Source organism: Macaca nemestrina, chromosome 4 (genome assembly GCF_043159975.1).
Source record: "Macaca nemestrina isolate mMacNem1 chromosome 4, mMacNem.hap1, whole genome shotgun sequence".
Lineage (NCBI taxonomy): Eukaryota > Metazoa > Chordata > Mammalia > Primates > Cercopithecidae > Macaca > Macaca nemestrina.
In genome coordinates this window covers 84,368,935-84,391,980 of record NC_092128.1, presented here as the reverse complement: position 1 = coordinate 84,391,980, position 23,046 = coordinate 84,368,935, and the positions used below count along the sequence as shown (strand labels likewise).

Sequence of the window (23,046 nt, the reverse complement as noted above, 5' to 3'; positions counted from 1 at the left end):
TTTGAGCTGTGACACAGTGTACAAACTGTGGCATCACATTGGCCATCTGAGTTTTCTCTTGCGAATTGCAATAATCTTTTTATGGCTATTTAATCATATTGAGTATATTAAAAAATCTGTTCTTTGTCCACCTGAGTGAGTTGCACCCAGCACTTGTCATTGTCATTAATATTTTTTAAATGATATTATGGTGCATGGTTTGGGCATGTGCCACAAAGCAACTCACTTTACCTAATAGAAATTACAACCACTCAGAACAAAATTTTCCACATTAGCTGTGAAACTATGGTACTAGAACCTTAAGAAAAAAATGTAGTTTATAAAATTTTGAGTTTCTGAATTTTTTGAGTGCTCAAAATAATAGTATATGTATATGTGTGTTGATGAAAGCTGTTTGGATATAAATTAATATTTTCTATTACCTCATAAATTTTTTAAGAAGGCACACTAGATGACCATTTGCTAGCCAAGATTTTTGACAAGCTCCTAGTTTCATTACCAGAATTTAGGCGCTTCTATCTCCAGTATTAAAAATAACTAAAATTTTATGATGGAAGTTTTATGACATTGTGTACAGACTAGGCCCTGTGCTAAAGTGCAAATATCCCAGAAAAGCACAAAATCCAAATTGTTATTAGTAATTTACTCTCTAGAGTGAATCACATCATTCTGTCCTTTATGAGTGAAGGTTCTGACAGAAACGGAAGGTAGAGAGACTATGAGAACCCAGAGTGTCTATTAAGAAGTGAAAGGATGTCAAGAAAAATAGGAGTGGGATAAGTGGGCCAGGAAGATTGGAGGAGGAGGAAAGAAATGGAAGAAAGGGCGTTTCTTTCTTTAAAAAAAAAAAAAAAAAATAAGTATTTTATTTATGGTTTCCCCAGAAAGAGACTCTGAGGTAAAAATTGACGTGCAAGTAGTTGATTTGATAGGCAATAATTTGGGAGGCACTGGAAGGAAAGTGGGGTGGGAGAAAGGGGAGAAGAGGCATTTAAGACAGCAAAGTGAGAAACTAAGACATGCTTGCAGGTTTTTTATTGGAGAAGTGATCATAGGTAACAGGAGTGAAGGACATTGGGTGTGAAAGAGGAAGGTGGAAAAAACCAATACAACCATTGATTAAGGTGGCCATGGTTATGAATGGCTAGGACTCAATACCTCAGGACCTTCTGAGGACCCTTCCGAAACACATCTCAGAACTGTCCATTTATCTTTCTAGGAAAACAAATAGATAAACATCGATTCATTAACCTAGCACACAACACAGTGTATGGGGAAAGTATATCTCAGTTTTGGAATCAAATGCACCTGCTTTTGTATCTTGGTACTGCCTACTCACTAGCTACATGGGATCATTGTAAAACCTCCCTGAAAATTTTATCTTATATCTGTAAATTAGGGAGTAATATTGCCTATTTTCTGGTAAAAACCCTGATAAATTACCTCAGAATTTTTCAGTAATTCTTCCAAACTTTTATCTCAAATTATTTTTGTCTAAAAACAGCAAAGAGAAAAATCTTTTGAGACTCAAACCTCTCTCTTGTGAGATAAAACTGAAATTCAATTGTTGAACACAGCTACTAACTGTTTTACTAGTTTATCTTATATATCTTTAATAGAAGCAGGAATGCAAAGGAAAGCATTGAAATATGGCATTAAATAATTATATTTAACCGCAATGGTATAAGCTGGATTTATTTTCAACATGTACATGGATTCGTAAATATAAACATAGATAGTATTTTATTACTTCTTTAAATATATTTGAATTACTCTGTGAATGAGTTTGTGAAATCTTTTTTCTCATTTGCCACTTCTGAGATGATAGAATGGAATTATGGCCCGAAGTATCATGTATGTACAGCCTTGAAAGATACTGAGGTGGTCAGAAATCAACACTGATCTTTAAGTAACATGTAAATGAAATCACTAAATCATAATGAAAAAAATTTTTGATAAATAAAGTGTTTTACATTTATTATATTGGTCTCTCTGTTTTTAATATGAAGGATTTCAATTATGTGTAAATAGATGCTCACCCATTTTATCGGAACTTAGTGGCAAAGGTGAGAGTTAAAAGTTTTTCATGGTAATTACTCCTTTTTTCGCATCTCACAGTAGGGAGGAAAAGTCCACTCCCAAAGGGCACAACACCTTCCCTCCACTGTCTCACTCACTGGGGAGAGTTTGTGGGATCACAAAGACCTTTGCTCCAGGGTGAAGCAGCTGTTCTGGGTGCTTGCCAACTGAAGTGATGGTCTAGCAAAAATCTGTCAACAAGGAAAACATGCCACATCCTCATACTCATGTGGCTGCCTTCTCTTTTCCTATTTGGCATATCCCTTGGGACACTGCCTTATACAAAAGGCCAAGACAGGTGACATACGTGTGAACATATGGCACTACCCTCCTGGGGTAATATACACGAAAACATATGGTGCTGCTCTCCTACTCGTCAGCAAACACAGGAAGGTCTTTGTCATAGTTACATTGTTTATTTTCCATAAGGTTCTGAATTGTCCCTGGAAGGGGATAATGTGCGTTCTTTCTAGATATAAGGAAATATCCCAACTATATTAAAGAGTAGATGGTTGTCTGATCCTTGAGAAATACATATGTATATAATATTTTCTATCTATATTTTATAAATATTTTTCTGTATATTTAGAACTATATGTTCTAAATGTATTTTTAAAGAAGTAAATGACTATAATCATATATGCATATATATACATATATGTCATATAAATAAAATAACACATATATGTTCTTAGTAAAAAGATTATCTTTTTTCTCTTATAAGTGCTTCATTTTTAAGTGTTTCATTCTGATATATATTATAAAAGAATTTTCATTTCGTTGGTCTTTTTTATGTTTTTACATCCAAGTATTTTCATTCTCTCTGGCTAACTCATTCCTAGTCTGTTGATTTTAGTTTAAAACTCTTCTTTCAGGAAGTCCAGTATCCTAAGTTAAGAGTAAATTTCTCTTTTGGGGCCTTCTAAAACCTGGCTCTTCCTTGCCATTGTACTCACCATTGCTTAAACACTTGACATTATTACCCACAACACATAAACGTGGGGAAGAGATGCTCTCCCTTTTTTACCAGGATGTTTCTCCCATGATGAGAATGGGTTCTAGAAAGAGGTAGGTGGTTAATAAGTATTGAATGAATAAATTTAAAAATGCATCCATATAGTTAGGAAATTATAAAGACAGGAAAAGGCAAGAGTTGTAGGGAGAAGAAATTTAGCAGTAGAAAAGTCAGTATCTACTAAGTGACTGGATGTGGCAATTAAAGAACAAAGCAGAATCAGGAAGGAATCTGAGATATTCTTGGTAAGGGTGGAGAAAGGAGAGAGGTTAACAGTTTCCTTGGCCTGCTGTTTTCAATGACCCAATCTGATTACCTCCTTTGTTCCCAATATTTGGGATGAATTAGATCATGTTATTATAAGAAAAACATGTTTTGTTACCACCCCATTTTTCCCCACCTATCTGATGATCTGTGGTCCCTTGATGACCTGCTCCAATGCCAATTCATTATCTGCTGTTGACAAACCAAATGTAACATTAGCACCCTGAAGACCACACAGTTGAGACTCTCCACTGAGGCATAAAGATTTTTCTATCTCTGGAAGATAGTGTTCTTTCAACTTCATGGAGCTGCCCTAGAAAGTTACTCAGAATAACATCATTCTTGTCGCCAAAGCCTCCTCTTTCTTTGCCCTTGCTTAGACTCTGCCTCTGGCAAACTATTCATTATTTGTTGAAGGAAGTTATTTCAAATCCCAACATAAGTATTTCCTAGAAATACACACTCTGTACCACTTTAATTATGTCCAATGGTATTTAAAATACTTCATTTAAATGTTACGATTTTGTGAAAATGCCAGACGCAATTCCTAGCACATAACTGGCACTTTATACACATTAGTGTCCTGCCTACATTGTTTGAGAATTATTATCCATGTACCCTAATAATGCCTTCAAGTTCTTTATAGAATAGAGGTGGACAAGCTCTTTTTGTTAATTTCCAAATAGAAAATATTTTCGGCTTTGAGGACCTTGCAGTCTCTTTCATTGCAAAAATAAAGATGGATAATATGTAAAGAAATGAATGTAGTTGTGCTCCAATAAAACTTTATCTACAAAAACAGTCAATAGTCTGTATTGGCCCATGGACTATAATTTGTTGATCACTGTTATAAATGCTTTGATATCCCAGGTAAAAGCATGTAACATTTGATACATTGTTAGGCCCCTAAGAGACTTTAACTAGACAGCTAAGCAGTTATTTGTTTGTGTGTGGGACTGGATGAGGAGTGTGAAATAGGATTGATGAGTGTATTTTCTCATGTTTTCCAGGCAGTATTACAATTCATTGATAGGTTTTTCTTTTTGTTTTTATTTGTTTCTTATGGATAGCTGAGCTGTATTATACAGTTTAATAGCAGTAGTTGATGGGGTGTGAGCTGTCAATTATATTTAAAAAACCCACAACATTGTCATCAAGGAATAAGTGCCTTATTGAAAGCTTGCTATCCTTGACTTCTTTAAATCAATTTTATTAAAGATGAGTGGCATTTTATATTTACATACAGTAAAATGAACCCATTTTAATTGCACTGTTTGATAAGTTTTGACATATTTACACAAGTGATCATTGCCAAATCACAATACATACCATATTTCCATTACTCCAAAATGTTCCCTTTATGCTCCTTCCAAACCCTGGTTTAAAACATGCATGGATCTGCTTTCTGGTACTGTAGATTAGACTTGGCTTTTCTATAACTTCATAAGAATGAGATCATATAGTATTAATTGTTTCATGTCTTGTTTCTTTTACCTGGTATAGTATTTTTGACAAGAATACATGTATGTATATATCATTTCTTCCCTTTTAATACTTAGCAGTATCCAAATGTATTAATGTTATCAGAATTTACTTAGGCACTATATTAGTCAGTTCTGCATTGATATAAAGAACTATCTAAGACTAGATAATTTGTAAAGAAAAGGGGTTTAATTGACTCACAGTTCTGCAGGCTATACAGGAGGCATGACATAGGAGGCCTCAGGAAACTTACAATCATGGCAGAAGACAAACGGGAAGCAAGCACATCTTCACATGGCAGCAGGAAACAGAGAGAGTGAAGGGAGAACACACTTTCAAACAACCAGATCTTGTGAGAACTCACTCACTATCATGAGAACAGCAAGAAGAAAATCTAATCACCTCCCACCACATCCCTCCCCCAACACTGGGGATTACAATTCAAAATGAGATTTGGATGGGGACACAGAGCCAAATCATATCAGGCATTCAGCTACTGATAAACATGTGGATTGTCTCCAGTTTGAGGTTATTATGAATAAATCTATAAACATTCATGTACAAACCTAGAAGTGGAATTATTTGGTTATATGGTAAGTTATGTTAAACTTTTAAAGAAATTTCCAAACTGCTTTCCACAGTAGTTTTATCATTACATTACCATCAGCAGTGTATGACAATTTCAATTGGTCCAGTCTCACCAAAGCTTGATTATCAACCTTTTTACTTTTAGTCATTTCTAATCATTGTGTAGTGTTAACTTATTGTGATTTTAATTTACATTTCCCTGATGATAAAAAATAGTGAACCATCTCATGTGGTTATTTGCCATTGATATGTTTCTTTTTGTGACATCTCTGTATTTTTTGTTCAATTTTTGATTGAGTAGTTTGCCTTTTTATTATTGAGCTGTAAGAATGTTTGAAGTATTCTAAACTCAAGTCCTTTCTCAGGTTTATACATTTCAAATATTTTCCCTCAGTGTGTGTCTTGCTTTTTCAATCACTTAATGTATTCTCTAAAAAAGGCAGTTTTTAATTTTTATGGAGTCTAATTTATAAAAATATTTTTATCTTTAAAAGTTTTTGAATCTTTTTAATAAATCTTTGCCTATACCAACATTGCAAGATTTACTCCCAATTTTTTTACAAGTTTTATAGTTTTAGCTTTCAAGGTTAAATTTATGGCCTATCTCAAGTTAACTTATGTGCAGGTTGTGGTATCATTTCACAACTCATTTTCAAGTAGATATTCACTTGTTCCAGCACCATTTCTAGAAAACAATATTATTCCCCTATTTAGTTGTCATGGCACCTCTGTTAAACATGAATTGATGATGTATGTGTGGGTCTTTATGTGATCATTTTGTTGCACTAATCTATATATCTATATGTAAACAGCACATTGTATTGATTGCTATAGCTTTAAAGTTATGGTATAAGGTAGTGTTTTTCAACTTTATTGTTTAAAAATGTCTTTTGACTATTATAGATCAATTTCCTCTCAAATAAGTTGCAGAAATAGTTTGTCAGTTTCCACAAAATTGCCTTCAAAGATTTCAACTGAGAGAAGATTGAATATGTAGAGTAACTTGGGAAAATTAACATATTATAAAAGATGAGTGTTCCGTCAATGAACATAATGCGTTTCCATTAATTTAGACTTCACTTTTGACCAGTAATGATTTGTAGGTTCTTTGCAGATATTGTACCAATGTTCCTAATTGTATTCCTAAATATTTCATGCTTTTGCTTCTTTTTGTGAATTACATAATTATTGTAAATTAAGTTCAATTTTCAATAATTAATTGCTATTATATAGGAATATAATTTATTTTTACATATTGCCTTTTTATACTTCAGTCTGCTTAACTCATTTACTAATTCTAGTGTTGTTATTGTAGATTCCCTACCATTTTTAATGTATGGTCTCATTGTAGAAAAAAGACAGTTTCAGTTTTTAAATTTTTTTTCTTCTAGAAGTTTTATGGTTCAGCATGTACATTTATGTCTATGACCCATTTAAATGTAATTAATATGTATGCTGTTGAGCACCATTGAAGTTACTTTCTTCCCTTTTATTTATTTTTATTTTTTGCCTTATTGCAATGATAAGGATCTTCAATGTGATGATGAATAGAAGTGGCAAGAATGGGCATCCTTGTCTTATTTTCAATCTTAGGACTTTTACCATTAAGCATAATGTGATATGTAGGTAATTTATAGATGTCCACAATCAGGTTGAATATGTTCTTTTATTCCCATATTGCTGAAAATTATTTTCATGAATTGATAATGAATTTAGTCACATATGGTAATCATATGGTTTTCCTTTTATTCTCTTAATATCATGAATTATATTGATTGGTCTGAAGATATTCCACATATCATGCTTTTGCTGATTTCTGCTTATTTTGTTGATAAATCATTCATTAGTCCTGTGTTGACAACTGATAGCTCTTTCAGTTGACTCCTGTATCCCTTTGACATATCCCCTGGTTTTTGTTGTTATTCTTTATCCATTTGTGGCACTTTCTGTGTATGTGTGCCCTTTCTGGCACTCCAGGCTCATCTAGTATAATTTTGTGCTCTGGCTCTACCATCAGCTATTTCTCCAATGCATCCTGGTTTCTTTTGTCGGATAAGAGTAATAGAAAGCAAGATCTGAACACTAGGTATGCTTATTGCTACTGGGTATCATTGCTTCTAGGTCCTTTCAGCTGACATTTCAGATGTCTGTATTAAATATATGTATATATGCTAACCCACAGATATGCACATATCAATAAATATTTCTAGATGTAACCATCTATCTTTGTGTCTATATTGAACTACCCAAGTCCATATTTATGTCTCCAACTCTAATCCATTACCACATGGTTCTTCCTGGTCTCCTCTTGTTGCTTATCTATAAATTCCCACTCCAGCAGTGAGAAACCTGACTCATGCCCGCTGACAACCATTTACTCTTTGCTTAATTCTGATATACATGCATAGTGTTTCTACAATTATTAAACCTTGTCTGAAAGGGAAACAATGTTATCAATTAAAGTACAGTGTTTACGTAAAAATGCTTTTGTCTACAGTGTTGCAAGCTATACTTATTTCCAAGGTAACTGAAATCTGTACCCTAATACCCTAATCTTTTTTTGAGCATGTTTCATACAGTTGTAATATATTTAGATTATTTTGTCAAATTCTGCATTCTGTCTGGGATTTCTGGACCTCTTTAACAATTCTCAGGAAAAAATTGCATTCATTAAGATTTAATCTTTGTTCTGTGATGCTCTATGGATTTTGAAAAATGGGTGGTTATCAGGTATATACTATTACACTATCATACAGAAAAATTTCATTGTCCTAAAATAATCCTCTATGTTTCGCCTACTAAAACCTCCTTTCCTTCCCTTGAGCTCTAGCAACCACTGATGTTTTACATCTCTGTAGACTTTCCATTTACAGAAGGTTATTAATTAGAATTATATATAGCCTTATGTCTTTTCATGGCTTGATTTTTTTTTCTTCCTTTCTTTTTTTAAATTCCTTTGTTTCCTATTGTACTGGCTAGAACTTTTAGTACAATGTTGAATAGGAGTGGTGAGAGGGGACATCTTTGCCTTATTCTGATTTTAAAAATCATCCAGTTTTTCACAATTAGCTGTAAGTTTTTGTTGTTATTCTTTATCCATTTGAAAATGTTTCCTCTCTGTTCCTTGAGATTAAGAGTTATCTTAAATGAGTGTTAAACTTTATCAAATGCTTTTTCTGCATCAAAAGACATGATCGTATGATGTTTCTTTTGTTTGGTATTGATGTGGTGAGTGCATTGATCTATTTTCAAATATTGAACAAGCCCCGAAGACATGGAATAAATTCTACTTGGTTATGTGTATATGTATGTTTTTATACAATGTTGGAATCAATTTGCTAAAATTTGTTAAGAATTTTTACATCTATTTTCAAAAGAGAGAATGGTCTACACAGTTTTTCTTTATGTAATGTTTTTATTTGGTTTGGATATTAGGGTATTGCTGGCTTCATAGAATGAGATAGGAAGGGTTATCTTTGCTTCTATTTTCTGAAAGAGATTGTGGAGAACTGATATCATTTCTCTCTTAAATGTTTTGGTAACATTTGCTTGTGAAACCATCAAGGGCTGATCCCTCACCACCCACTTTTTAGTAGCAAATAATAAGTGGGAGGAGAATGTATAATCTTATGATAAAATCTCAATCTTTTAATGGATTTGTATTTCTGGCTTGTGACCTGTACTAGTATTTCTTCTTACACAGCTTTCTCCACTCTTTAGGTGAAACAAGAAGGGTAGAGGTGGCTGGAGTCAGAAAATAAAATTCCCTCATGGCTTTGGGACAAGGCTCTGGTGTGGCCTTTCCTACTGAAGAGTAGGCATTTTCTGATGGAGAAGTCTCTGTGCATATTTCACAATGATTACCTTTCCTCTCTTCCTGCTAGAGTCATGAAGGGATCTTTCTTGGCTCTTCAATATGAGAATCTGATGATGAAGTTACTGTATACAAATTCTTCTGAGAACTTCAGCCCCCAGGAGTTTCTCATACTCTCTCTAGTGCACTCTTACTTTCCAGCAATTCATCAACATCTCTATTTAATTATTTGTATTAGTCAGGGTTTTCCAGAGAAAGAGAAATGAAAGGAGATGTAGATATACAATCGGCCCTTGAACAACAAAAGTTTGAACTGCATGGGTCCACTTATACATGGATTTGTTTGAATAAATACATTGTAATAGTTTTGGAGATTTGTAACAATTTGAAAAAATTTGTAGATAAACCATATAGCCTAGAAATATCAATAAAATTAAGAAAAAGGTAGGTATGAAAAACATACGTCGTGAATGAATAAACTATATGTGGGTGGTAGTTTTTTGTCATTTACTATTATAAAATGTATATAAATTTATTATAAAAAGTTAAAATGTATCAAAACTTACACACATACAATTACAGATCAAATATGGCATCATTTGTAGTATAAGCAAATGTAAAGGTGTAATATTAAATAATAACTGCATTAACAGTAGTACATACTGTACTACTGTTATAACTTGGTTGCCGCCTCCTATTGCTACTGTAGTGAGCTTAAGTGTTGTAAGTATCTGCTAAAACCATATGTTGCTAATTATCTCCACTTGAGCAATTCATGTCTGTAGTAAATGAAATATGGCAGTAAAAAGTAATCTCTCATGGTTCTCATATATTTTTATCATATTTAGTGCAAGATCATAAACTTTGAATAACACCAAGAGATACATACTAAATGCCAGTAGTGATTCTGAAAGTACTTCCAAGAAGCAGATGAAAGTTGAAATACAATAAAAAAAAATGAATTTATTGATATGTACTCTAGATCGAGTTCTACAGCTGTGGTTGCCTGCTATTTCAAGACAACAGTTGTTAATAAAAGGACTATTGTAAAAAAAATAAAAGAAAGAAAGAAAAGAAAATTAATGCAGCTACACCAGCAGGCATGAGAAGCTTGCACTTTTTGATAAACACTTTTTAATCATATTGAAAATGCAGCTTTTATATGAGTGCAGGATTGATGTAAGAAAGGCATACTTGTAGACTCAAAGGTGATTCCAGAAACAACAAAGTCATTACATGACAAAACAAAAGGAAGGTAAGGATCTAAAGCTGAAAAATGTAACACCAGCAAAGGATGGTTTGATGATTTTAGAAAAAAGTTTGGTTTAAAAAATATCAAGATAACAGGAGAGGCAGCTTCTACCAACCAAGAGGCAACAGACAAGTTCCCAGATGCCATTAAGAAAACCATTGAGGAGAAAGAGTATCTGCCTGAACAGGTTTTTAATGTAGACAAAAGTGCCCTAAAAATTACAGCCAATTTATCCTGTCCAAACTGTAGCATATGTCTCCTGAAATACAAAAAGTTCTATGTTCTGTTTGGACTCTAGTTTCTATGAAAGAGTTCAGAAATTGTCTCCAGGCAGAAAGCCAGGATGAAAAATTTTCTAGTTTCTATATGTTTATTTAGGAAAATTGATGTTGGAACTTAAACTCCAATGTATAGTATTAAGAGGTGGGACCTTTAGCACATGTTAAATAGTAAGGATAGAGCCCTCATTAAGGGGATTAGCGACCTTATAAAAGGGCTCGAGGGAACTAGCTAGGCCTTTTCTGCCCTTTCCTTCCTCCACATGAGGACAAAGCAAGAATCCTCTCGTCAGGCACTAAGCCTGCTAAGATATCTCAATCTTGCACCTAGCCTCTAGAACTGAGAGAAATAATTTTGTATTATTTATTAATTACTCAATCTGTGGCTCTTAAATAGCAACGCACCTCATCTTTGACTTTAATGCAATGGTGTACAGTGACAAGTGTCACCCACATTATGTCTACTAAACACTAATACTGTGAGGGGTCCCATTATATAGATAATGTTGCTTTGCTAAATAGGTGTGAATATAATGCACTCTGTAACTTCACTTTGGGGTGTCATTGATTATTAAAGAGACTTTTAAATCTGGTTTAACCCAGAGGTTCCCAAATTTACTCGGTCAAAGTCCCCATTGTGAAACTTCCACTCAGATAAGAATAATTACAATGTTTAAATAACGATAAGTAGGAAAGTAGACGAAAGACAGTCTAATTGATCTATTCCTTTGAGGAAGTAATTTTTTAAAAGTCAAAATAGGACTTCACTTCTAGGCCATGAATTTCAGAGGGGACACAAACATTGAAACCATAGAATGCACACCCTGACCCCCTAAAATTTATATCCTTTTCACATGCAAAATACATGTATTTCATCTTAATAGCCTGAACAGTCTTAGCTCATTCCAGCATCAACTCATATTGGAAACGATTTAGAAAAAAGTTTCATTTAAAAAATGATTTTAGAAAAAAGTTTGGTTTAAAAAATATCAAGATAACAGAAGAGGCAGCTTCTGCCAACCAAGAGGCAACAGACAAGTTCTCAGATGCCATTAAGAAAACCATTGAGGAGAATGAGTATCTGCCTGAACAGGTTTTTAATGCAGATAAAAGTGCCCTAAAAATTATAGCCAATTTATCCTGTCCAAACTGTAGTATATGTCTCCTGAAATACATAAAAGTGCTATGTTCTGTTTGGACTCTAGTTTCTATGAAGAGTTCAGAAATTGTCTCCATGCAGAAAAGTCTAAAAAGCTCAATATGTCATTTAAATATCACCTAAATCAGATATAAGTGAGACTCAAAGTTGTGGCATCCTGAGACCAATTCCCTCCAGCTGTGAGGCTATGAAATCAAACAACTTATGTGCTTCCAAAATAAAATGCTATAATAGGCACAAGATAGACATTCCTATTCTGAAAGAGCAACAGGAAAGAAGAAAGTGGCTAACAGGTCCCAAGTAATTCCAAAACCCAAGAAAGCAAACTTTAAATCTTGGGACTTGAGAACAATCTTTGACTCTATGCCCTGCTTTCCAAGACCTCAGGTGGCTCCACTCCAATGGGTTTGCTGGACACAGCCCACACAGCAACACTTCCTGATGGGAGTTTTATGCTTGGGGCTCTCTCAGCCTGATGTTGCATGCTGGTGGCTCTGTGATCTCAGGGGAAGAATGCTGAGTAATGCAGGAACTTCCTGGGGCAGGTAGATTACATTGGACCACTTTCATCCTGGAAGGAGTCACATTTTATTCTTATGGGAATAGACACTTTATCTGGATATGGATTTCCCTTCTCTGCATTCAATGCTTCTGTCTACACCACCATCTGTGAAGTTACAGATGATTTATCCACCATCATGGTATTCCACATAGCGTTGCTTTTGATTAAGAAACTCACTTCACAGTCAAAGAAGTAAAACAAAGAATCATGCTCTTAAAATTTACCAATATTTCCATGTTTCCTCACTATTCTGAAGTAGTGGGCTCCCTAGAATGGTAAAATGGCTTTTTGAAGGTGCAAATACCATACCAGGTAGGTGACAATACCATGCAGGGCTGGGACAGTGTTCTCCAGAAGGCTGTATATGCTGTGAATCATCATCCAATAGATGGTACTATTTCTCCTATTGCCAGGATTCACAAGTCCAGAAATGAAGAGTGGTATCACTCACCCTTACCCATAGTAACCCTCTAGCAAATATTTTGTTTCTTGTTTTGTGACTTTATGCTCTTCTAGCCTAGATATCTTAGTCCCAGAGGGAAGAATGATTTACCAGGAAACACAACAATGATCCCATTAAATGGAATTTGAGACTTCCACCTGGCAACTTTGGCCTCCATGCGTCTGAGTCAAAAGGCCAGGAAAGGAGTTACCATGTTGGCTGGGATGATCTGGGCTACCAAGGGGAAACGGAATTACTACCTCATAACATAAGCAAGAAAAAAGTATGTCTGGAATACAGGTGATCCCTTAGGCCATCTGTTAGCATTACCCTGCTCTGTGATTAAGGTCAGTGGGAAACTACAACTCAATCCAGAAAGGACTGTTAATAGTCCAGAGTTTTCCAGGAATGAAGGTTTGGGTCACTTTTCCAGGTGAAGAATCATGACCAGCTGAGGTGCTTTCTGAAGGCAAAGGGAATATAGAATGGAGAGAGGAAGGTAAACTCTAGCTAAGAACATGTAACCGGTTACAGAAATAAAGACTGTTCTTGTCATTAGCATTTTCTCCTTATTTTGTTAAGAATATGTTTCAGTGTGTATATACATGTATTAAGCATACATCTTTGTTTCCTTTCTTCTCCTTTTTTAAATCAGGTAACATAAGATGTATTGAGTTTATATCACTATTTAATTGCTGTTGATTTTATGTCTTCATATTTGTTACAGGATACTAGGTTAAGAGTAAACATGACCCATGGACTTCATGTACTCTTCTGGGGAAGAGATTTAAAGTATTTGGGGTTGTATGCAGAATAGTGGTGGTATGCTAGGCAGGACTACGACCTTGTTATTGTCTTTATTTGGTGATTGTGTATGATTTAAGGAGATGCATATGGGAGCCAAGTTGACAAGGAGAAGACTTGTGATAGTTAATTATTGGTGTCAACTTGCCTGGCTGAAGGGATACACAGATAGCTGGGTATGTCTGTGAGGGTGTATGCAGAAGAGACTGGGGTTTGAATCAGTGGACTGAATAAGGAAGCTCTATCTTCATCTGATGTGGAAGGGAGGGCCTGGATAGAATGAAAAGGCAAAGAAATGACCAATCTCTCTCTCTGTCTCTCTCTCCCCGCCCCCCCACCCCGCCCCTTCTGTCCTCTAGCTGGGACATCCTTCTTCATTTGCCCTTGGACATCAGAATCCAGATTCTTTGGCCTTTGGACTCTGGGTTTACTGGTGGTCCCCTAGTTTCTCAAACCTTCAGTCTCAGACTGAAGGATAAATCATCAGTTTCCCTTGTTCTGAGGCTTTTAGACTTGGACTGAGCCATGCTAACACCTTTCCTGGTTCTCCAGCTTGAAGATAGCCTGTCATGGGACTTCTTAGCCTCCATATATCATTTGAGCCAACTTCCTTAATACAGGTCTGTCTGTCTATGTATGTATGTATGTATGTATGTATGTATCTATCTATCTATCTATCTATCTATCTATCTATCTATCTATCTATCATCTATCATCTATCTGTCTGTCTGTTTGTATGTGTATCTATTCATTTATCTATTATCTGCTACTAGTTGTTTCTCTCTGGAGAAGCCTTACTAATGCAGGAAGATTCCTTAAACTTTAAACATATGATTTCAAGAATTGGAAATTAAGTTTAGAGTATGTTTAGTAAAATATCCTTAAAATTTTATTGCTCTTTTTGTAAAGAAAATTTGGGGAATCAAATCTGCCTTTATTTCCTTCTGTTTTTTTCATCGTACATGCTATTTTTCATGTACAAAAGTTATAGACATCTGTATTCGTTTTTCCTCTTTCACTCTTTCTGCCTCTCTACATTTTTTTAACTTGCATGGGTAAGCCAATTCATATTTCTAAACTCTCTTTCTTTATCTCTACAAGGTCAAAAACTCTATTTTGATAAAGCTTACCCCTTTGACTGTTTTTCTTTCTCTATCCATTCTCCTTTGTGTTGAACTATTACAGTACATATGCTTTTGTTTAATTGACCCTAAAATGCTATCTTTCCCTTGATGTATTCAAGTATCAGGCAACTTAAATGTTACTTAGATATATATTTATGACAGATGTTTGATAGCTCACTGTCTCCTCATTGGCCTTTCCATACTCTCAGACACAAAACTCTGTGAAAGTACTGTATCTACCAGAATATTGTCTCACATTTGTATTCATTTATTCTTGACCCTAGAGCTAAGTTAGTTGACTCGTAATGGTTTGGTATCTCTTTAACATACAACTATATCCTTTTTAGTAGTGATTTCATTTCTAAATAATACTTAAGTGGTATTTATTCTTGGCCTGCTGACTGGTATAACTGCAAAGCCAGAGAATATCACAATATTCTCCAGCAAGCTTTTTTAAAATAAATCAGAAGTGGCTGCAAAGCTAAAGCACACATAATGTTCTTTTGTTGCTTATATCTGAATAACCATCCAACACATCAATTCCCAACCTCTTTTAAATCATAGTTCCAAAAACACACAGGCAGTTTTTACTGAATTTGCCTTCGTATTTGATTCTCATAATGGATTGGTTCCTTACTGGACTGGCCCTGAGCTCAATTGCAATGCACATTTAGTTTATCTTGGGTACACCTGCCTTCCCCTTTTCTTTTCTTTTTCTTTTTTTTTTAATTACACTTTAAGTTCTAGGGTACATGTGCACAACGTGCAGGTTTGTTACATATGTATATATGGGCCATGTTGGTGTGCTGAACCCATTAACTCATCATTTAAATTAGGTATTTCTCCTAAGGCTATCCCTTTCCCTTCCCCCATCCCATGACAGGCCCCAGTGTGATATACCATCTCACACCAGTTAGAATGGTGATCATTAAAAAGTCAGGAAACAACAGGTGCTGGAGAGGATGTGGAGAAATATGAACACTTTTACACTGTTGGTGGGACTGTAAACTAGTTCAACCATTCTGGAAAACAGTGTGGCGATTCCTCAAGGATCTAGAACTAGAAATACCATTTGACCCAGTGATCCCATTACTGGGTATATACCCAAAGGATTATAAATCATGCTACTATAAAGCACATGCACACCCATATGTTTATTGTGGCACTATTCACAATAGCAAAGACTTGGAACCAACCCAAATGTCCATCAATGACAGACTGAATTAAGAAAATGTGGCATAGCGGAGCAAGATGGCCGAATAGGAACAGCTCCAGTCTCCAACTGCCAGCGCGAGCGACACAGAAGACCGGTGATTTCTGCATTTTCAACTGAGGTACTGGGTTCATCTCACTAGGGAGTGCCGGACAATCAGTGCTGGTCAGCTGCTGCAGCCTGACCAGCGAGAGCTGAAGCAGGGCGCAAGGGGAAGGGAAGCGCAAGGGGGAAGGGAATCCCTTTTCCTAGCCAGGGGAACTGAGACACACAACACCTGGAAAATCGGGTAACTCCCACCCCAATACTGCGCTTTAAGCAAACGGGCACACCTGGAGATTATATCCCACACCTGGCTGGGAGGGTCCCACGCCCACGGAGCCTCCCTCATTGCTAGCACAGCAGTCTGCAATCTAACCGCAAGGCAGCAGCGAGGCTGGGGGAGGGGAGCCCGCCATTGCTGAGGCTTAAGTAGGTAAACAAAGCCGCTGGGAAGCTCGAACTGGGTGGAGCTCACAGCAGCTCAAGGAAACCTGCCTGTCTCTGTAGACTCCACCTCTGGGGACAGGGCACAGTAAACAACAAAAAAAGCAGCAGAAACCTCTGGAGATGCAAACGACTCTGTCTGACAGCTTTGAAGAGAGCAGTGGATCTCCCAACACGGAGGTTGAGATCTGAGAAGGGACAGACTCCCTGCTCAAGTGGGTCCCTGACCCCTGAGTAGCCTAACTGGGAGACATCCCCCACTAGGGGCAGTCTGACACCCCACACCTCACAGGGTGGAGTACACCCCTGAGAGGAAGCTTCCAAAGCAAGAATCAGACAGGTACACTCGCTGTTCAGAAATATTCTATCTTCTGCAGCCTCTGCTGCTGATACCCAGGCAAACAGGGTCTGGAGTGGACCTCAAGCAATCTCCAACAGACCCACAGCTGAGGGTCCTGACTGTTAGAAGGAAAACTATCAAACAGGAAGGACACCTAAACCAAAACCCCATCAGTACGTCACCATCATCAAAGACCAGAGGCAGATAAAACCACAAAGATGGGGAAAAAGCAGGGCAGAAAAGCTGGAAATTCAAAAAATAAGAGCGCATCTCCCCTGGCAAAGGAGCGCAGCTCATCGCCAGCAACGGATCAAAGCTGGACGGAGAATGACTTTGACGAGATGAGACAAGAAGGCTTCAGTCCATCAAACTTCTCAGAGCTAAAGGAGGAATTACGTACCCAGCGCAAAGAAACTAAAAATCTTGAAAAAAAAGTGGAAGAATTGATGGCTAGAGTAATTAATGCAGAGAAGGTCATAAACGAAATGAAAGAGATGAAAACCATGACACGAGAAATACGTGACAAATGCACAAGCTTCAGTAACCGACTCGATCAACTGGAAGAAAGAGTATCAGCGATTGAGGATCAAATGAATGAAATGAAGCGAGAAGAGAAACCAAAAGAAAAAAGAAGAAAAAGAAATGAACAAAGCCTGCAAGAAGTATGGGATTATGTAAAAAGACCAAATCTACGTCTGATTGGGGTGCCTGAAAGTGAGGGGGAAAATGGAACCAAGTTGGAAAACACTCTTCAGGATATCATCCAGGAGAACTTCCCCAACCTAGTAGGGCAGGCCAACATTCAAATCCAGGAAATACAGAGAACGCCACAAAGATACTCCTCGAGAAGAGCAACTCCAAGACACATAATTGCCAGATTCACCAAAGTTGAAATGAAGGAAAAAATCTTAAGGGCAGCCAGAGAGAAAGGTCGGGTTACCCACAAAGGGAAGCCCATCAGACTAACAGCAGATCTCTCGGCAGAAACTCTCCAAGCCAGAAGAGAGTGGGGGCCAATATTCAACATTCTTAAAGAAAAGAATTTTCAACCCAGAATTTCATATCCAGCCAAACTAAGTTTCATAAGTGAAGGAGAAATAAAATCCTTTACAGATAAGCAAATGCTTAGAGATTTTGTCACCACTAGGCCTGCCTTACAAGAGACCCTGAAGGAAGCACTAAACATGGAAAGGAACAACCAGCACCAGCCATTGCAAAAACATGCCAAAATGTAAAGACCATCGAGGCTAGGAAGAAACTGTATCAACAAATGAGCAAAATAACCAGTTAATATCATAATGGCAGGATCAAGTTCACACATAACAATCTTAACCTTAAATGAAAATGGACTAAATGCTCCAATAAAAGACACTGACTGGCAAACTGGATAAAGAGTCAAGACCCATCAGTCTGCTGTATTCAGGAGACCCATCTCACACGCAGAAACATACATAGGCTCAAAATAAAGGGATGGAGAAAGATTTACCAAGCACATGGAGAACAAAAAAAAAGCAGGGGTTGCAATACTAGTCTCTGATAAAACAGACTTTAAACCATCAAAGATCAAAAGAGACAAAGAAGGCCATTACATAATGGTAAAGGGATCAATTCAACAGGAAGAGCTAACTATCCTAAATATATATGCACCCAATACAGGAGCACCCAGATTCATCAAGCAAGTCCTTAGAGACTTACAAAGAGACTTAGATTCCCATACAATAATAATGGGAGACTTCAACACTCCACTGTCAACATTAGACAGATCAACGAGACAGAAAGTTAACAAGGATATCCAGGAATTGAACTCATCTCTGCAGCAAGCAGACCTAATAGACATCTATAGAACTCTCTACCTCATATCAACAGAATATACATTGTTCTCAGCACCACATCACACTTACTCCAAAATTGACCACATAATTGGAAGTAAAGCACTCCTCAGCAAATGTACAAGAACAGAAATTATAACAAACTGTCTCTCAGACCACAGTGCAATCAAACTAGAACTCAGGACTAAGAAACTCAATCAAAACCGCTCAACTACATGGAAACTGAACAACCTGCTCCTGAATGACTACTGGGTACATAACAAAATGAAGGCAGAAATAAAGATGTTCTTTGAAACCAATGAGAACAAAGATACAACATACCAGAATCTCTGGGACACATTTAAAGCAGTGTGTAGAGGGAAATTTATAGCACTAAATGCCCACAAGAGAAAGCAGGAAAGATCTAAAATTGATACTCTAACATCACAATTAAAAGAACTAAAGAAGCAAGAGCAAACACATTCGAAAGCTAGCAGAAGGCTAGAAATAACTAAGATCAGAGCAGAACTGAAGGAGATAGAGACACAAAAAACCCTCCAAAAAATCAATGAATCCAGGAGTTGGTTTTTTGAAAGGATCAACAAAATTGACGACCGCTAGCAGGACTAATAAAGAAGAAAAAAGAGAAGAATCAAATCGACGCAATAAAAAATGATAAAGGGGATATCACCACCGACCCCACAGAAATACAAACTACCATCAGAGAATACTATAAACACCTCTACGCAAATAAACTGGAAAATCTAGAAGAAATGGATAATTTCCTGGACACTTACACTCTTCCAAGACTAAACCAGGAAGAAGTTGAATCCCTGAATAGACCAATAGCAGCCTCTGAAATTGAGGCAATAATTAATAGCCTACCAACCAAAAAAAGTCCAGGACCAGATGGAGTCACAGCTGAATTCTACCAGAGGAACAAGGAGGAGCTGGTACCATTCCTTCTGAAACTATTCCAACCAATAGAAAAAGAGGGAATCCTCCCTAACTCATTTTATGAGGCCAACATCATCCTGATACCAAAGCCTGGCAGAGACACAACAAAAAAAGAGAATTTTAGACCAATATCCCTGATGAACATCGATGCAAAAATCCTCAATAAAATACTGGCAAACCGGATTCAGCAACACATCAAAAAGCTTATCCACCATGATCAAGTGGGCTTCATCCCTGGGATGCAAGGCTGGTTCAACATTCGCAAATCAATAAACATAATCCAGCATATAAACAGAACCAAAGACAAGAACCACATGATTATCTCAATAGATGCAGAAAAGGCTTTTGACAAAATTCAACAGCCCTTCATGCTAAAAATGCTCAATAAATTCGGTATTGATGGAACGTACCTCAAAATAATAAGAGCTATTTATTACAAATCCACAGCCAATATCATACTGAATGGGCAAAAACTGGAAAAATTCCCTTTGAAAACTGGCACAAGACAGGGATGCCCTCTCTCACCACTCTTATTCAACATAGTGTTGGAAGTTCTGGCTAGGGCAATCAGGCAAGAGAAAGAAATCAAGGGTATTCAGTTAGGAAAAGAAGAAGTCAAATTGTCCCTGTTTGCAGATGACATGATTGTATATTTAGAAAACCCCATTGTCTCAGCCCAAAATCTCCTTAAGCTGATAAGCAACTTCAGCAAAGTCTCAGGATACAAAATTAATGTGCAAAAATCACAAGCATTTTATACACCAGTAACAGACAAACAGAGAGCCAAATCAGGAATGAACTTCCATTCACAATTGCTTCAAAGAGAATCAAATACCTAGGAATCCAACTTACAAGGGATGTAAAGGACCTCTTCAAGGAGAACTACAAACCACTGCTCAGTGAAATAAAAGAGCACACAAACAAATGGAAGAACATACCATGCTCATGGATAGGAAGAATCAATATCGTGAAAATGGCCATACTGCCCAAGGTTATTTATAGATTCAATGCCATACCCATCAAGCTACCAATGAGTTTCTTCACAGAATTGGAAAAAACTGCTTTAAAGTTCGTATGGAACCAAAAAGAGCCTGCATTGCCAAGACAATCCTAAGTCAAAAGAACAAAGCTGGAGGCATCACACTACCTGACTTCAAACTATACCACAAGGCTACAGTAACCAAAACAGCATGGTACTGGTACCAAAACAGAGATCTAGACCAATGGAACAGAACAGAGTCCTCAGAAATAATACCACACATCTACAGCCATCTGATCTTTGACAAACCTGAGAAAAACAAGAAATGGGGAAAGGATTCCCTATTTAATAAATGGTGCTGGGAAAATTGGCTAGCCATAAATAGAAAGCTGAAACTGTATCCTTTCCTTACTCCTTATACAAAAATTAATTCAAGATGGATTAGAGACTTAAATGTTAGACCCAAAACCATAAAAACCCTAGAGGAAAACCTAGGTAGTACCATTCAGGACATAGGCATGGGCAAAGACTTCATGTCTAAAACACCAAAAGCAACGGCAGCAAAAGCCAAAATTCACAAATGGGATCTAATTAAACTAAAGAGCTTCTGCACAGCAAAAGAAACTACCATCAGAGTGAACAGGCAACCTACAGAATGGGAGAAAATTTTTGCAATCTACTCATCTGACAAAGGGCTAATATCCAGAACCTACAAAGAACTCAAACAAATTTACAAGAAAAAAACAAACAACCCCATCAAAAAGTGGGCAAAGGATATGAACAGACATTTCTCAAAAGAAGACATTCATCCAGCCAACAGACACATGAAAAAATGCTCATCATCACTGGCCATCAGAGAAATGCAAATCGAAACCACAATGAGATACCATCTCACACCAGTTAGAATGGCAATCATTCAAAAGTCAGGAAACAACAGGTGCTGGAGAGGATGTGGAGAAATAGGAACACTTTTACACTGTTGGTGGGATTGTAAACTAGTTCAACCATTATGGAAAACAGTATGGCGATTCCTCAAGTATCTAGAACCAGATGTACCATATGACCCAGCCATCCCATTACTGGGTATATACCCAAAGGATTATAAATTATGCTGCTATAAAGACACATGCACACGTATGTTTATTGCAGCACTATTCACAATAGCAAAGACTTGGAATCAACCCAAATGTCCATCAGTGACAGATTGGATTAAGAAAATGTGGCACATATACACCATGGAATACTATGCAGCCATCAAAAAGGATGAGTTTGTGTCCTTTGTAGGGACATGGATGCAGCTGGAAACCATCATTCTTAGCAAACTATCACAAGAACAGAAAACCAAACACCACATGTTCTCACTCATAGGTGGGAACTGAACAATGAGATCACTTGGACTCAGGAAGGGGAACATCACACACAGGGGCCTATCATGGGGAGGGGGGAGGGGGGAGGGATTGCATTGGGAGTTATACCTGATGTAAATGACGAGTTGATGGGTGCTGACGAGTTGATGGGTGCAGCACAGCAACATGGCACAAGTATACATATGTAACAAACCTGCACGTTATGCACATGTACCCTAGAACTTAAAGTATAATAATAATAATAATAATAATAATAATAAAGAAATTGTGGCACATTTACACCATGGAATACTATGCAGACATAAAAAAGGATGAGTTCATGTCCTCTGTAGGAACATGGATTAAGCTGGAAACCATCATTCTGAGCAAACTATCACAAGGACAGAAAACCAAACACCACATGTTCTCACTCATAGGTGGGAATTGAACAATGAGAACACTGCCTTCCCCTTTTCTTATTCTACTTCCCCAGCTATGGGTGTAGCCCTCTCTCTGTGTTTACTCCTTGCTCCTCATTGTTCATCATAATCCACTTTCTGGAAAAGAGTTCTTCTATTTATTTTTTAAAGTATATTTAGTTCGATGCATTATATATAATGGGGGCTCTTGCATTGAAAACAATGATTGCCTTTAGTGGTACTATGAGTAGCTTTGTTCCAGGCCATAGTAGTTGTGGTAAAAGTGGAATCAGTGTTTGAAAAGGTGAACCAAATGTGAGGCTTCTGAATACCCTAATACATCATTTCTGCAGCAGTGTTTGGCTTGATTCCAAGTAATTCAGTAACGTATTTGCCTAAAAAACCTGAGATGATATCTTCCTTTTGTTCCACAGTACCTTTTCTATTCAAAGTGACAATACCAAAATTCTAGTGAGAATACTTTCTTAGGAAGGACATATGCTATTGTTAAGATCATAGATTCTAAATTCAGTTGACTTAAATTTCTGCTATGGCTCTGCTCTTTTCCAGATGCACATTTTTTCGTATGCTATTTAACTTTCATAACCTGCACTTTCCTCACCCAAAAATGGGAC

The 23,046-nt window shown here is 36.8% G+C and overlaps 1 long non-coding RNA gene across 3 annotated transcripts in view; it reads right to left on the bottom strand.

The window, feature by feature from the left end:
* LOC105475609 (uncharacterized) overlaps window positions 1–23,046 on the bottom strand; it is a 765,655-nt gene that overhangs the window by 205,699 nt on the left and 536,910 nt on the right. The window contains exon 5 of one of the 3 annotated variants that reach the window (XR_011622190.1): window positions 5,042–5,128. The exons of the other annotated variants lie outside the window; for them this stretch is intronic. This is a non-coding gene — a long non-coding RNA (uncharacterized lncRNA). The remainder of the gene's footprint in view (window positions 1–5,041; window positions 5,129–23,046) is intronic. 3 annotated transcript variants of the gene reach the window in all.